This window comes from Oncorhynchus keta, chromosome 31 (assembly GCF_023373465.1).
Source record: "Oncorhynchus keta strain PuntledgeMale-10-30-2019 chromosome 31, Oket_V2, whole genome shotgun sequence".
Taxonomy (NCBI): Eukaryota; Metazoa; Chordata; class Actinopteri; order Salmoniformes; family Salmonidae; genus Oncorhynchus; species Oncorhynchus keta.
Window position 1 is genome coordinate 13519835 of NC_068451.1, and position 14463 is coordinate 13534297.

The following is a 14463-nucleotide window of genomic DNA, read 5'->3' on the forward strand; positions in this document are numbered from 1 at the left end:
AATAATTCAGCCATAGTTGTTCTGAAATGTTTATTGCTTGCCAACATTTTACTCCTTCTATGTTTAATATAACGCATATACATTAATTATTAATTTTGGTTGCCTATCCTGACGTGAAGTTTGTTCTGTAGAAAGTATTTGACTCTGATGTGTGCCACAGAAAGTATTTGACTCTGATGTGTGCCACAGAAAGTATTTGACTCTGATGTGTGCCACAGAAAGTATTTGACTCTAGTCACACAATTAAGGAAATTAAAAGGGGGAGAATTCTGACTGGGGGGAGATTTTCAGCACAACATTTGTTCGCTCATAATAGGCAGGATTAGGCGGATTGATGAGGGCGACATTTTCACAGCTAAACTGACCAAGACGCACCTCCAACAACACATAAAACCTCACATACTTATGAGACACCACATTAAAATAGAGACACCAAACCATCTTTCACATGTTCAGGCTATCCTAACTTCCAATTCTTAAAAACTTTAACTATAACTATATACATTTGCATAAATTAGCACTAAATCACTCACCGACAGTAACTCTTGAACCATTCATGCTAGATACACCAAGCCAACTTTCACAGGTTTAGGCTATCCTGACTTCAAATTCGTAGAAGTGGTTAACAACTATTACTATATAAATTAGCATAAAACAACTCACCAACAGTAACTCTTGAACTGTTCAAACTAGAGACACCATACCAATCAATACATTTTTACAGCTACCTACTTTTTCAACTATAACCAGTCATTACCATTACTACTGCAGTCAGTACCACTACACTAACTTATTTCAAAACCATAGTTTAAAACAAGTTAGCAAGCACACCACATTTTCTTCCGGAAATGTACATTTCCAGTATTGTAGATTGCCTTTGTCTAGCCACTTAATCATATCAATCTTCGTCCACTCTTTCTTCCATCTAAAGATAGCAGAACTCATAACTTTTATGATTCCCAGACAATTTAACCTCAGGTTTGTCTCCTGCTGTCTGAGTTAATGTTAGCAATTGAACCATGCAATTTGATTTGACTACTAGACTATCTGCCTTTTGCTGTTTTTCTGGAGATCTTTGGCTGCTCACACATAAGTGGCTCATACTAGTGATTTACGATCTGTGATGTCCTCAGTCCTCATTGTAATCATTATTATTGAAACTACAGCACTGGCTCCAGACCAGCTGTTAGGGGCATAAAGTAACCTCACACCCTCTTCTTCCAGCTGGGTGAGGAGCCCTCAAATAAGGAGTCTGGTCTATTGATGAAGAGGCTATCACGTAACAGCACCACCCAATGGTACGCAGGCCTGGAGCGTAAAGTGGAACTTTTGGCTGATAATTCTTTTGATATCTTCCTGCCCAATGTAACGGCTGTTGATAGAAGGAAGTACAAGTGTCTCCTGGCAGCACATGTCGGAGAGCAGAACCAGGAGGGGCAGGTTCACCTCAGAGTGACAGGTGAGTGTGTTCTATTCTCATTGTGTGCTTGTTTTAGTATGTAAACAAACTGTATACTTCATGTGGATGTTTTAAATTGGACCCCCAGAGAGTTCCTCTGTGCTGATATATACTCTTTTAAAGTTTCCAGTGGTGCTCAAGGATTTGTGTATTATTTTTTCATTCGCAGGATGCCTTTACAATAAGTCCACAGACCAATCAGAAAACAATACCATCCTAGTTCTTTCCATTGTGGGCCTTCGACATGAGCTAAACAACTGGTCCCTGGTGGTCTAGTGGTTAGGATTAGGCGCTCTCACCGCTGCGGCCTGGGTTCGATTCCCGGTCAGGGAACATAATGTTTTTCTTTGCTCTGAACGGATTTTCTCTCTACGAACAGTTTTCGCCAATGTTCTCTTCATAATACTATGATAATGTTAAATCAGTGTAGGCTGCTGAGGGGAGGACGGCTCATAGCCGAAAAACCAGATTGCATACCAGAGAGAATACTATAGACATCAAGAAAGCCAGTCAATTGATTATTGACAAGTTTTCCAACACTTTTGATGAACGAGGAAAAATAGAAATAGGCCTATAACAGTTAGGATCAGCTTGATCTCCCCCTTTGGCGATATACCACAATCCCCGAGGTGCCTTATTGCTATTTTTATTTATTTATTATTTAACAAGGCAAATCAGTTAAGAACAAGTTCGTATTTTCAATGAAGGCCTACACCTGCCAAACCCGGATGACGCAGGGCCAATTGTGCGCTGCCCTCTGGGCCTATCAATCACTGCTGGTTGTGATACAGCCTGTAAAAAATGGTTACCAACGTAATTTGAGTGGTTCTAAAACATAATATCAGTCAGTGTCTGATATATTTGTAATTTTATGTTGGCTATTACCGGTTTCAGTTTTCAGAAGGATCAGCAGTTGTCGTGGCCGAGTGGTTAAGGCGATGGACTAGAAATCCATTGGGATCTTCCCGCGCAGGTTCGAATCCTGCCGACAACGTGATATTTTTCTCCTGTGATTGGTAATGCCCAGGCGTTTACATTGATAGCCAGTATCTGTTATTGTATCACTACACATAAATCGCTAGCTGCACGGTATCAATCTTTACCTACTTGAAATTACGTTACGCCTGTCAATCAAGCACTCCTGTTCATGACAACAGTCATTAGTTGCAAACGCCAGCCTTCCTAAAATGCATTGTTATTTCATCAAGCATGTTCGCTAAATCACGTAGTTAGCTATGTAACGTTAGCTTGCTAAAACTGTTCCTCGCTTCACACCGTCAGCACCACTGACGATACACCCAGAAAACGGACAGCGAAGATATAGATGCCCTTCTTGAGGACATACTTGACGATGATTTCGATTCCCTTGCGCTATACGTGAGTAAATAACCTTAGCTACATCGCCTTGCATTGTTGAATGCAGTTTTTGTTGTTGTTGCTAACAGCATCTACTGTCCAGTAGTAGTAGCTAGCTAAAGTTAGCTGTCTGGATATCACACGAATGTATTAGCTAGCTATAATGAGATAAAGATGAGGCTATGTTTGATTGTTTTTAGCCTGTTTCCAAATGAAAGGTTGCTATCATTTTTGTCCTTCTGACTCCAATGCATTAGCTAACGTTACATTGCAAAAGGGCCGGCTAGCAACTTACCTTGGCTTACTGCATTCGCATAACAGGCAGTCTCCTTGTGGCGTGCAACAAGAGGCAGGTCGTTATTGCGTTGGACTAGTTAACTGTAAGGTTGCAAGAATGGATACCCGACATGACAAGGTGAAAATCTGTCGTTCTGCAACTTGGTCCTGGACTTCCTGACGGGCCGCCCCAGGTGGTGAGGGTAGGAAACAACATCTCCACCCCGCTGATCCTCAACACTGGGGCCCCACAAGGGTGCGTTCTCTGCCCTCTCCTGTACTCCTGTTCATTAACATTGCTAACTATGTGTATGTGACAAATCAAATTTGATTTGATTTGTTGACCAAATTCGACACTCTCATTGACCTCTATACCAACACTCTTTGCTTGGTGGGCAAGACAACGAAAAACCGCCACCTGCTGGAGGGAAACAGATTTCCCGCCGATTTGGCCCTTTCCATTCCTCAACATTTAGCCCAGTATATTTTCACTTTGACGGCTACTTTTACTTTTATATTCTAGTAGGATAAATCTACGCCTTGACTTAGACAACGAAATATAGAAAACGCGTTGGTGCTGAACAAAAAATGCGTACCCTGGTCTTTCTCCATGCCTTTGCACTAGGTAAGTTCAAAATTCATTTTAGGGCTAACAAGGCTTTATGTCCTCCTTACAAAAAAAAGATTGCAGTTTTGAAACTGCAGTAACTTCAGTCGACTGTGGTATTTTGGAAGCAGTAATTGCAAAATTGCAGTTATACTGCACTCTAACTGCAGCTACATTGCAAATGTACTGCAGTAAAAAAAAAATATATGTTATTTTGGATGCAGTATTTGCAGCATACTACAGTTACACTGCACTCTGACAGCCATCTTTTTTCGTAAGGGCTGCCCATCGAGGTTCGTTTTGACATTTGCCTTCCATTTTTCCAGTTTGCCTACACAGCAGGATTATGAAGGATGCTGAAAATACAAGGTCAATATGCGGCAAGGATTCGGTTCTGAGATGTAAAGACAATTCTTTACCTGGGGTCAAGTACCGGTCAGTGAGGTGGTACAAGGTAAACTACTTTGCGTTGCTCTTTTCCAGGGCAGTAATGTGGCTTGCTAATGCTGACTAAAGCCCTGGATCAGAGTCCTCAGGGCTGGTATAGTGCCGAAAATCTCCCCGTCATAATTCTCCCCCCAACTTTGCGTTCTTCATTGCTGCCACTTGCTTGCTTTTCTGCTCTTCACCCCATTGTCAGTTTAGCCTACATTTCACCCGTACCTAAATCCGCTACTGATTGGTATTGGTCTTTTAATAAATCTCTGCCAAAATTCGTCATCTCTCCCATGTCTTATTCGACTAGTACTTTTTAAAGTGTAAGGATAATAATTCAGCCATAGTTGTTCTGAAATGTTTATTGCTTGCCAACATTTTACTCCTTCTATGTTTAATATAACGCATATACATTAATTATTCATTTTGGTTGCCTATCCTGACGTGAAGTTTGTTCTGTAGAAAGTATTTGACTCTGATGTGTGCCACAGAAAGTATTTGACTCTGATGTGTGCCACAGAAAGTATTTGACTCTGATGTGTGCCACAGAAAGTATTTGACTCTAGTCACACAATTAAGGAAATTAAAAGGGGGAGAATTCTGACTGGGGGGAGATTTTCAGCACAACATTTGTTCGCTCATAATAGGCAGGATTAGGCGGATTGATGAGGGCGACATTTTCACAGCTAAACTGACCAAGACGCACCTCCAACAACACATAAAACCTCACATACTTATGAGACACCACATTAAAATAGAGACACCAAACCATCTTTCACATGTTCAGGCTATCCTAACTTCCAATTCTTAAAAACTTTAACTATAACTATATACATTTGCATAAATTAGCACTAAATCACTCACCGACAGTAACTCTTGAACCATTCATGCTAGATACACCAAGCCAACTTTCACAGGTTTAGGCTATCCTGACTTCAAATTCGTAGAAGTGGTTAACAACTATTACTATATAAATTAGCATAAAACAACTCACCAACAGTAACTCTTGAACTGTTCAAACTAGAGACACCATACCAATCAATACATTTTTACAGCTACCTACTTTTTCAACTATAACCAGTCATTACCATTACTACTGCAGTCAGTACCACTACACTAACTTATTTCAAAACCATAGTTTAAAACAAGTTAGCAAGCACACCACATTTTCTTCCGGAAATGTACATTTCCAGTATTGTAGATTGCCTTTGTCTAGCCACTTAATCATATCAATCTTCGTCCACTCTTTCTTCCATCTAAAGATAGCAGAACTCATAACTTTTATGATTCCCAGACAATTTAACCTCAGGTTTGTCTCCTGCTGTCTGAGTTAATGTTAGCAATTGAACCATGCAATTTGATTTGACTACTAGACTATCTGCCTTTTGCTGTTTTTCTGGAGATCTTTGGCTGCTCACATAAGTGGCTCATACTAGTGATTTACGATCTGTGATGTCCTCAGTCCTCATTGTAATCATCATTATTGAAACTACAGCACTGGCTCCAGACCAGCTGTTAGGGGCATAAAGTAACCTCACACCCTCTTCTTCCAGCTGGGTGAGGAGCCCTCAAATAAGGAGTCTGGTCTATTGATGAAGAGGCTATCACGTAACAGCACCACCCAATGGTACGCAGGCCTGGAGCGTAAAGTGGAACTTTTGGCTGATAATTCTTTTGATATCTTCCTGCCCAATGTAACGGCTGTTGATAGAAGGAAGTACAAGTGTCTCCTGGCAGCACATGTCGGAGAGCAGAACCAGGAGGGGCAGGTTCACCTCAGAGTGACAGGTGAGTGTGTTCTATTCTCATTGTGTGCTTGTTTTAGTATGTAAACAAACTGTATACTGCATGTGGATGTTTTAAATTGGACCCCCAGAGAGTTCCTCTGTGCTGATATATACTCTTTTAAAGTTTCCAGTGGTGCTCAAGGATTTGTGTATTATTTTTTCATTCGCAGGATGCCTTTACAATAAGTCCACAGACCAATCAGAAAACAATACCATCCTAGTTCTTTCCATTGTGGGCCTTCGACATGAGCTAAACAACTGATCCCTGGTGGTCTAGTGGTTAGGATTCGGCGCTCTCACCGCCGCGGCCCGGGTTCGATTCCCGGTCAGGGAACATAATGTTTTTCTTTGCTCTGAACGGATTTTCTCTGTACGAACAGTTTTCGCCAATGTTCTCTTCATAATACTATGATAATGTTAAATCAGTGTAGGCTGCTGAGGGGAGGACGGCTCATAGCCGAAAAACCAGATTGCATACCAGAGAGAATACTATAGACATCAAGAAAGCCAGTCAATTGATTATTGACAAGTTTTCCAACACTTTTGATGAACGAGGAAAAATAGAAATAGGCCTATAACAGTTAGGATCAGCTTGATCTCCCCCTTTGGCGATATACCACAATCCCCCGAGGTGCCTTATTGCTATTTTTATTTATTTATTATTTAACAAGGCAAATCAGTTAAGAACAAGTTCGTATTTTCAATGAAGGCCTACACCTGCCAAACCCGGATGACGCAGGGCCAATTGTGCGCTGCCCTCTGGGCCTATCAATCACTGCTGGTTGTGATACAGCCTGTAAAAAATGGTTACCAACGTAATTTGAGTGGTTCTAAAACATAATATCAGTCAGTGTCTGATATATTTGTAATTTTATGTTGGCTATTACCGGTTTCAGTTTTCAAAAGGATCAGCAGTTGTCGTGGCCGAGTGGTTAAGGCGATGGACTAGAAATCCATTGGGATCTTCCCGCGCAGGTTCGAATCCTGCCGACAACGTGATATTTTTCTCCTGTGATTGGTAATGCCCAGGCGTTTACATTGATAGCCAGTATCTGTTATTGTATCACTACACATAAATCGCTAGCTGCACGGTATCAATCTTTACCTACTTGAAATTACGTTACGCCTGTCAATCAAGCACTCCTGTTCATGACAACAGTCATTAGTTGCAAACGCCAGCCTTCCTAAAATGCATTGTTATTTCATCAAGCATGTTCGCTAAATCACGTAGTTAGCTATGTAGCGTTAGCTTGCTAAAACTGTTCCTCGCTTCACACCGTCAGCACCACTGACGATACACCCAGAAAAACGGACAGCGAAGATATAGATGCCCTTCTTGAGGACATACTTGACGATGATTTCGATTCCCTTGCGCTATACGTGAGTAAATAACCTTAGCTACATCGCCTTGCATTGTTGAATGCAGTTTTTTGTTGTTGTTGCTAACAGCATCTACTGTCCAGTAGTAGTAGCTAGCTAAAGTTAGCTGTCTGGATATCACACGAATGTATTAGCTAGCTATAATGAGATAAAGATGAGGCTATGTTTGATTGTTTTTAGCCTGTTTCCAAATGAAAGGTTGCTATCATTTTTGTCCTTCTGACTCCAATGCATTAGCTAACGTTACATTGCAAAAGGGCCGGCTAGCAACTTACCTTGGCTTACTGCATTCGCATAACAGGCAGTCTCCTTGTGGCGTGCAACAAGAGGCAGGTCGTTATTGCGTTGGACTAGTTAACTGTAAGGTTGCAAGAATGGATACCCGACATGACAAGGTGAAAATCTGTCGTTCTGCAACTTGGTCCTGGACTTCCTGACGGGCCGCCCCCAGGTGGTGAGGGTAGGAAACAACATCTCCACCCCGCTGATCCTCAACACTGGGGCCCCACAAGGGTGCGTTCTCTGCCCTCTCCTGTACTCCCTGTTCATTAACATTGCTAACTATGTGTATGTGACAAATCAAATTTGATTTGATTTGTTGACCAAATTCGACACTCTCATTGACCTCTATACCAACACTCTTTGCTTGGTGGGCAAGACAACGAAAAACCGCCACCTGCTGGAGGGAAACAGATTTCCCGCCGATTTGGCCCTTTCCTTCCTCAACATTTAGCCCAGTATATTTTCACTTTGACGGCTACTTTTACTTTTATATTCTAGTAGGATAAATCTACGCCTTGACTTAGACAACGAAATATAGAAAACGCGTTGGTGCTGAACAAAAAATGCGTACCCTGGTCTTTCTCCATGCCTTTGCACTAGGTAAGTTCAAAATTCATTTTAGGGCTAACAAGGCTTTATGTCCTCCCTTACAAAAAAAAGATTGCAGTTTTGAAACTGCAGTAACTTCAGTCGACTGTGGTATTTTGGAAGCAGTAATTGCAAAATTGCAGTTATACTGCACTCTAACTGCAGCTACATTGCAAATGTACTGCAGTAAAAAAATATATGTTATTTTGGATGCAGTATTTGCAGCATACTACAGTTACACTGCACTCTGACAGCCATCTTTTTTTCGTAAGGGCTGCCCATCGAGGTTCGTTTTGACATTTGCCTTCCATTTTTCCAGTTTGCCTACACAGCAGGATTATGAAGGATGCTGAAAATACAAGGTCAATATGCGGCAAGGATTCGGTTCTGAGATGTAAAGACAATTCTTTACCTGGGGTCAAGTACCGGTCAGTGAGGTGGTACAAGGTAAACTACTTTGCGTTGCTCTTTTCCAGGGCAGTAATGTGGCTTGCTAATGCTGACTAAAGCCCTGGATCAGAGTCCTCAGGGCTGGTATAGTGCCGAAAATCTCCCCGTCATAATTCTCCCCCCAACTTTGCGTTCTTCATTGCTGCCACTTGCTTGCTTTTCTGCTCTTCACCCCATTGTCAGTTTAGCCTACATTTCACCCGTACCTAAATCCGCTACTGATTGGTATTGGTCTTTTAATAAATCTCTGCCAAAATTCGTCATCTCTCCCATGTCTTATTCGACTAGTACTTTTTAAAGTGTAAGGATAATAATTCAGCCATAGTTGTTCTGAAATGTTTATTGCTTGCCAACATTTTACTCCTTCTATGTTTAATATAACGCATATACATTAATTATTAATTTTGGTTGCCTATCCTGACGTGAAGTTTGTTCTGTAGAAAGTATTTGACTCTGATGTGTGCCACAGAAAGTATTTGACTCTGATGTGTGCCACAGAAAGTATTTGACTCTGATGTGTGCCACAGAAAGTATTTGACTCTAGTCACACAATTAAGGAAATTAAAAGGGGGAGAATTCTGACTGGGGGGAGATTTTCAGCACAACATTTGTTCGCTCATAATAGGCAGGATTAGGCGGATTGATGAGGGCGACATTTTCACAGCTAAACTGACCAAGACGCACCTCCAACAACACATAAAACCTAACATACTTATGAGACACCACATTAAAATAGAGACACCAAACCATCTTTCACATGTTCAGGCTATCCTAACTTCCAATTCTTAAAAACTTTAACTATAACTATATACATTTGCATAAATTAGCACTAAATCACTCACCGACAGTAACTCTTGAACCATTCATGCTAGATACACCAAGCCAACTTTCACAGGTTTAGGCTATCCTGACTTCAAATTCGTAGAAGTGGTTAACAACTATTACTATATAAATTAGCATAAAACAACTCACCAACAGTAACTCTTGAACTGTTCAAACTAGAGACACCATACCAATCAATACATTTTTACAGCTACCTACTTTTTCAACTATAACCAGTCATTACCATTACTACTGCAGTCAGTACCACTACACTAACTTATTTCAAAACCATAGTTTAAAACAAGTTAGCAAGCACACCACATTTTCTTCCGGAAATGTACATTTCCAGTATTGTAGATTGCCTTTGTCTAGCCACTTAATCATATCAATCTTCGTCCACTCTTTCTTCCATCTAAAGATAGCAGAACTCATAACTTTTATGATTCCCAGACAATTTAACCTCAGGTTTGTCTCCTGCTGTCTGAGTTAATGTTAGCAATTGAACCATGCAATTTGATTTGACTACTAGACTATCTGCCTTTTGCTGTTTTTCTGGAGATCTTTGGCTGCTCACACATAAGTGGCTCATACTAGTGATTTACGATCTGTGATGTCCTCAGTCCTCATTGTAATCATCATTATTGAAACTACAGCACTGGCTCCAGACCAGCTGTTAGGGGCATAAAGTAACCTCACACCCTCTTCTTCCAGCTGGGTGAGGAGCCCTCAAATAAGGAGTCTGGTCTATTGATGAAGAGGCTATCACGTAACAGCACCACCCAATGGTACGCAGGCCTGGAGCGTAAAGTGGAACTTTTGGCTGATAATTCTTTTGATATCTTCCTGCCCAATGTAACGGCTGTTGATAGAAGGAAGTACAAGTGTCTCCTGGCAGCACATGTCGGAGAGCAGAACCAGGAGGGGCAGGTTCACCTCAAAGTGACAGGTGAGTGTGTTCTATTCTCATTGTGTGCTTGTTTTAGTATGTAAACAAACTGTATACTGCATGTGGATGTTTTAAATTGGACCCCCAGAGAGTTCCTCTGTGCTGATATATACTCTTTTAAAGTTTCCAGTGGTGCTCAAGGATTTGTGTATTATTTTTTCATTCGCAGGATGCCTTTACAATAAGTCCACAGACCAATCAGAAAACAATACCATCCTAGTTCTTTCCATTGTGGGCCTTCGACATGAGCTAAACAACTGATCCCTGGTGGTCTAGTGGTTAGGATTCGGCGCTCTCACCGCCGCGGCCCGGGTTCGATTCCCGGTCAGGGAACATAATGTTTTTCTTTGCTCTGAACGGATTTTCTCTGTACGAACAGTTTTCACCAATGTTCTCTTCATAATACTATGATAATGTTAAATCAGTGTAGGCTGCTGAGGGGAGGACGGCTCATAGCCGAAAAACCAGATTGCATACCAGAGAGAATACTATAGACATCAAGAAAGCCAGTCAATTGATTATTGACAAGTTTTCCAACACTTTTGATGAACGAGGAAAAATAGAAATAGGCCTATAACAGTTAGGATCAGCTTGATCTCCCCCTTTGGCGATATACCACAATCCCCCGAGGTGCCTTATTGCTATTTTTATTTATTTATTATTTAACAAGGCAAATCAGTTAAGAACAAGTTCGTATTTTCAATGAAGGCCTACACCTGCCAAACCCGGATGACGCAGGGCCAATTGTGCGCTGCCCTCTGGGCCTATCAATCACTGCTGGTTGTGATACAGCCTGTAAAAAATGGTTACCAACGTAATTTGAGTGGTTCTAAAACATAATATCAGTCAGTGTCTGATATATTTGTAATTTTATGTTGGCTATTACCGGTTTCAGTTTTCAAAAGGATCAGCAGTTGTCGTGGCCGAGTGGTTAAGGCGATGGACTAGAAATCCATTGGGATCTTCCCGCGCAGGTTCGAATCCTGCCGACAACGTGATATTTTTCTCCTGTGATTGGTAATGCCCAGGCGTTTACATTGATAGCCAGTATCTGTTATTGTATCACTACACATAAATCGCTAGCTGCACGGTATCAATCTTTACCTACTTGAAATTACGTTACGCCTGTCAATCAAGCACTCCTGTTCATGACAACAGTCATTAGTTGCAAACGCCAGCCTTCCTAAAATGCATTGTTATTTCATCAAGCATGTTCGCTAAATCACGTAGTTAGCTATGTAACGTTAGCTTGCTAAAACTGTTCCTCGCTTCACACCGTCAGCACCACTGACGATACACCCAGAAAAACGGACAGCGAAGATATAGATGCCCTTCTTGAGGACATACTTGACGATGATTTCGATTCCCTTGCGCTATACGTGAGTAAATAACCTTAGCTACATCGCCTTGCATTGTTGAATGCAGTTTTTTGTTGTTGTTGCTAACAGCATCTACTGTCCAGTAGTAGTAGCTAGCTAAAGTTAGCTGTCTGGATATCACACGAATGTATTAGCTAGCTATAATGAGATAAAGATGAGGCTATGTTTGATTGTTTTTAGCCTGTTTCCAAATGAAAGGTTGCTATCATTTTTGTCCTTCTGACTCCAATGCATTAGCTAACGTTACATTGCAAAAGGGCCGGCTAGCAACTTACCTTGGCTTACTGCATTCGCATAACAGGCAGTCTCCTTGTGGCGTGCAACAAGAGGCAGGTCGTTATTGCGTTGGACTAGTTAACTGTAAGGTTGCAAGAATGGATACCCGACATGACAAGGTGAAAATCTGTCGTTCTGCAACTTGGTCCTGGACTTCCTGACGGGCCGCCCCAGGTGGTGAGGGTAGGAAACAACATCTCCACCCCGCTGATCCTCAACACTGGGGCCCCACAAGGGTGCGTTCTCTGCCCTCTCCTGTACTCCCTGTTCATTAACATTGCTAACTATGTGTATGTGACAAATCAAATTTGATTTGATTTGTTGACCAAATTCGACACTCTCATTGACCTCTATACCAACACTCTTTGCTTGGTGGGCAAGACAACGAAAAACCGCCACCTGCTGGAGGGAAACAGATTTCCCGCCGATTTGGCCCTTTCCCTTCCTCAACATTTAGCCCAGTATATTTTCACTTTGACGGCTACTTTTACTTTTATATTCTAGTAGGATAAATCTACGCCTTGACTTAGACAACGAAATATAGAAAACGCGTTGGTGCTGAACAAAAAATGCGTACCCTGGTCTTTCTCCATGCCTTTGCACTAGGTAAGTTCAAAATTCATTTTAGGGCTAACAAGGCTTTATGTCCTCCCTTACAAAAAAGATTGCAGTTTTGAAACTGCAGTAACTTCAGTCGACTGTGGTATTTTGGAAGCAGTAATTGCAAAATTGCAGTTATACTGCACTCTAACTGCAGCTACATTGCAAATGTACTGCAGTAAAAAAATATATGTTATTTTGGATGCAGTATTTGCAGCATACTACAGTTACACTGCACTCTGACAGCCATCTTTTTTTTTTCGTAAGGGCTGCCCATCGAGGTTCGTTTTGACATTTGCCTTCCATTTTTCCAGTTTGCCTACACAGCAGGATTATGAAGGATGCTGAAAATACAAGGTCAATATGCGGCAAGGATTCGGTTCTGAGATGTAAAGACAATTCTTTACCTGGGGTCAAGTACCGGTCAGTGAGGTGGTACAAGGTAAACTACTTTGCGTTGCTCTTTTCCAGGGCAGTAATGTGGCTTGCTAATGCTGACTAAAGCCCTGGATCAGAGTCCTCAGGGCTGGTATAGTGCCGAAAATCTCCCCGTCATAATTCTCCCCCCAACTTTGCGTTCTTCATTGCTGCCACTTGCTTGCTTTTCTGCTCTTCACCCCATTGTCAGTTTAGCCTACATTTCACCCGTACCTAAATCCGCTACTGATTGGTATTGGTCTTTTAATAAATCTCTGCCAAAATTCGTCATCTCTCCCATGTCTTATTCGACTAGTACTTTTTAAAGTGTAAGGATAATAATTCAGCCATAGTTGTTCTGAAATGTTTATTGCTTGCCAACATTTTACTCCTTCTATGTTTAATATAACGCATATACATTAATTATTAATTTTGGTTGCCTATCCTGACGTGAAGTTTGTTCTGTAGAAAGTATTTGACTCTGATGTGTGCCACAGAAAGTATTTGACTCTGATGTGTGCCACAGAAAGTATTTGACTCTGATGTGTGCCACAGAAAGTATTTGACTCTAGTCACACAATTAAGGAAATTAAAAGGGGGAGAATTCTGACTGGGGGGAGATTTTCAGCACAACATTTGTTCGCTCATAATAGGCAGGATTAGGCGGATTGATGAGGGCGACATTTTCACAGCTAAACTGACCAAGACGCACCTCCAACAACACATAAAACCTAACATACTTATGAGACACCACATTAAAATAGAGACACCAAACCATCTTTCACATGTTCAGGCTATCCTAACTTCCAATTCTTAAAAACTTTAACTATAACTATATACATTTGCATAAATTAGCACTAAATCACTCACCGACAGTAACTCTTGAACCATTCATGCTAGATACACCAAGCCAACTTTCACAGGTTTAGGCTATCCTGACTTCAAATTCGTAGAAGTGGTTAACAACTATTACTATATAAATTAGCATAAAACAACTCACCAACAGTAACTCTTGAACTGTTCAAACTAGAGACACCATACCAATCAATACATTTTTACAGCTACCTACTTTTTCAACTATAACCAGTCATTACCATTACTACTGCAGTCAGTACCACTACACTAACTTATTTCAAAACCATAGTTTAAAACAAGTTAGCAAGCACACCACATTTTCTTCCGGAAATGTACATTTCCAGTATTGTAGATTGCCTTTGTCTAGCCACTTAATCATATCAATCTTCGTCCACTCTTTCTTCCATCTAAAGATAGCAGAACTCATAACTTTTATGATTCCCAGACAATTTAACCTCAGGTTTGTCTCCTGCTGTCTGAGTTAATGTTAGCAATTGAACCATGCAATTTGATTTGACTACTAGACTATCTGCCTTTTGCTGTTTTTC

At 41.1% G+C, this 14463-nt stretch overlaps 6 non-coding genes across 6 annotated transcripts; all 6 read left to right on the top strand.

The window, feature by feature from the left end:
• Nucleotides 1-1720: 1720 nt before the first annotated feature.
• trnae-cuc (transfer RNA glutamic acid (anticodon CUC)) lies at nt 1721-1792 on the top strand. Its single transcript has one exon. It is a non-coding gene; the product is annotated as a tRNA-Glu (tRNA).
• A 579-nt stretch (nt 1793-2371) lies between these two features.
• Nucleotides 2372-2453, top strand: trnas-aga (transfer RNA serine (anticodon AGA)). Its single transcript has one exon. It is a non-coding gene; the product is annotated as a tRNA-Ser (tRNA).
• A 3729-nt stretch (nt 2454-6182) lies between these two features.
• Nucleotides 6183-6254, top strand: trnae-cuc (transfer RNA glutamic acid (anticodon CUC)). Its single transcript has one exon. It is a non-coding gene; the product is annotated as a tRNA-Glu (tRNA).
• A 580-nt stretch (nt 6255-6834) lies between these two features.
• trnas-aga (transfer RNA serine (anticodon AGA)) lies at nt 6835-6916 on the top strand. Its single transcript has one exon. It is a non-coding gene; the product is annotated as a tRNA-Ser (tRNA).
• Nucleotides 6917-10649: 3733 nt separating this feature from the next.
• On the top strand, nt 10650-10721 carry trnae-cuc (transfer RNA glutamic acid (anticodon CUC)). The gene has a single exon. It is a non-coding gene; the product is annotated as a tRNA-Glu (tRNA).
• A 580-nt stretch (nt 10722-11301) lies between these two features.
• trnas-aga (transfer RNA serine (anticodon AGA)) lies at nt 11302-11383 on the top strand. Its single transcript has one exon. It is a non-coding gene; the product is annotated as a tRNA-Ser (tRNA).
• Nucleotides 11384-14463: the final 3080 nt, after the last annotated feature.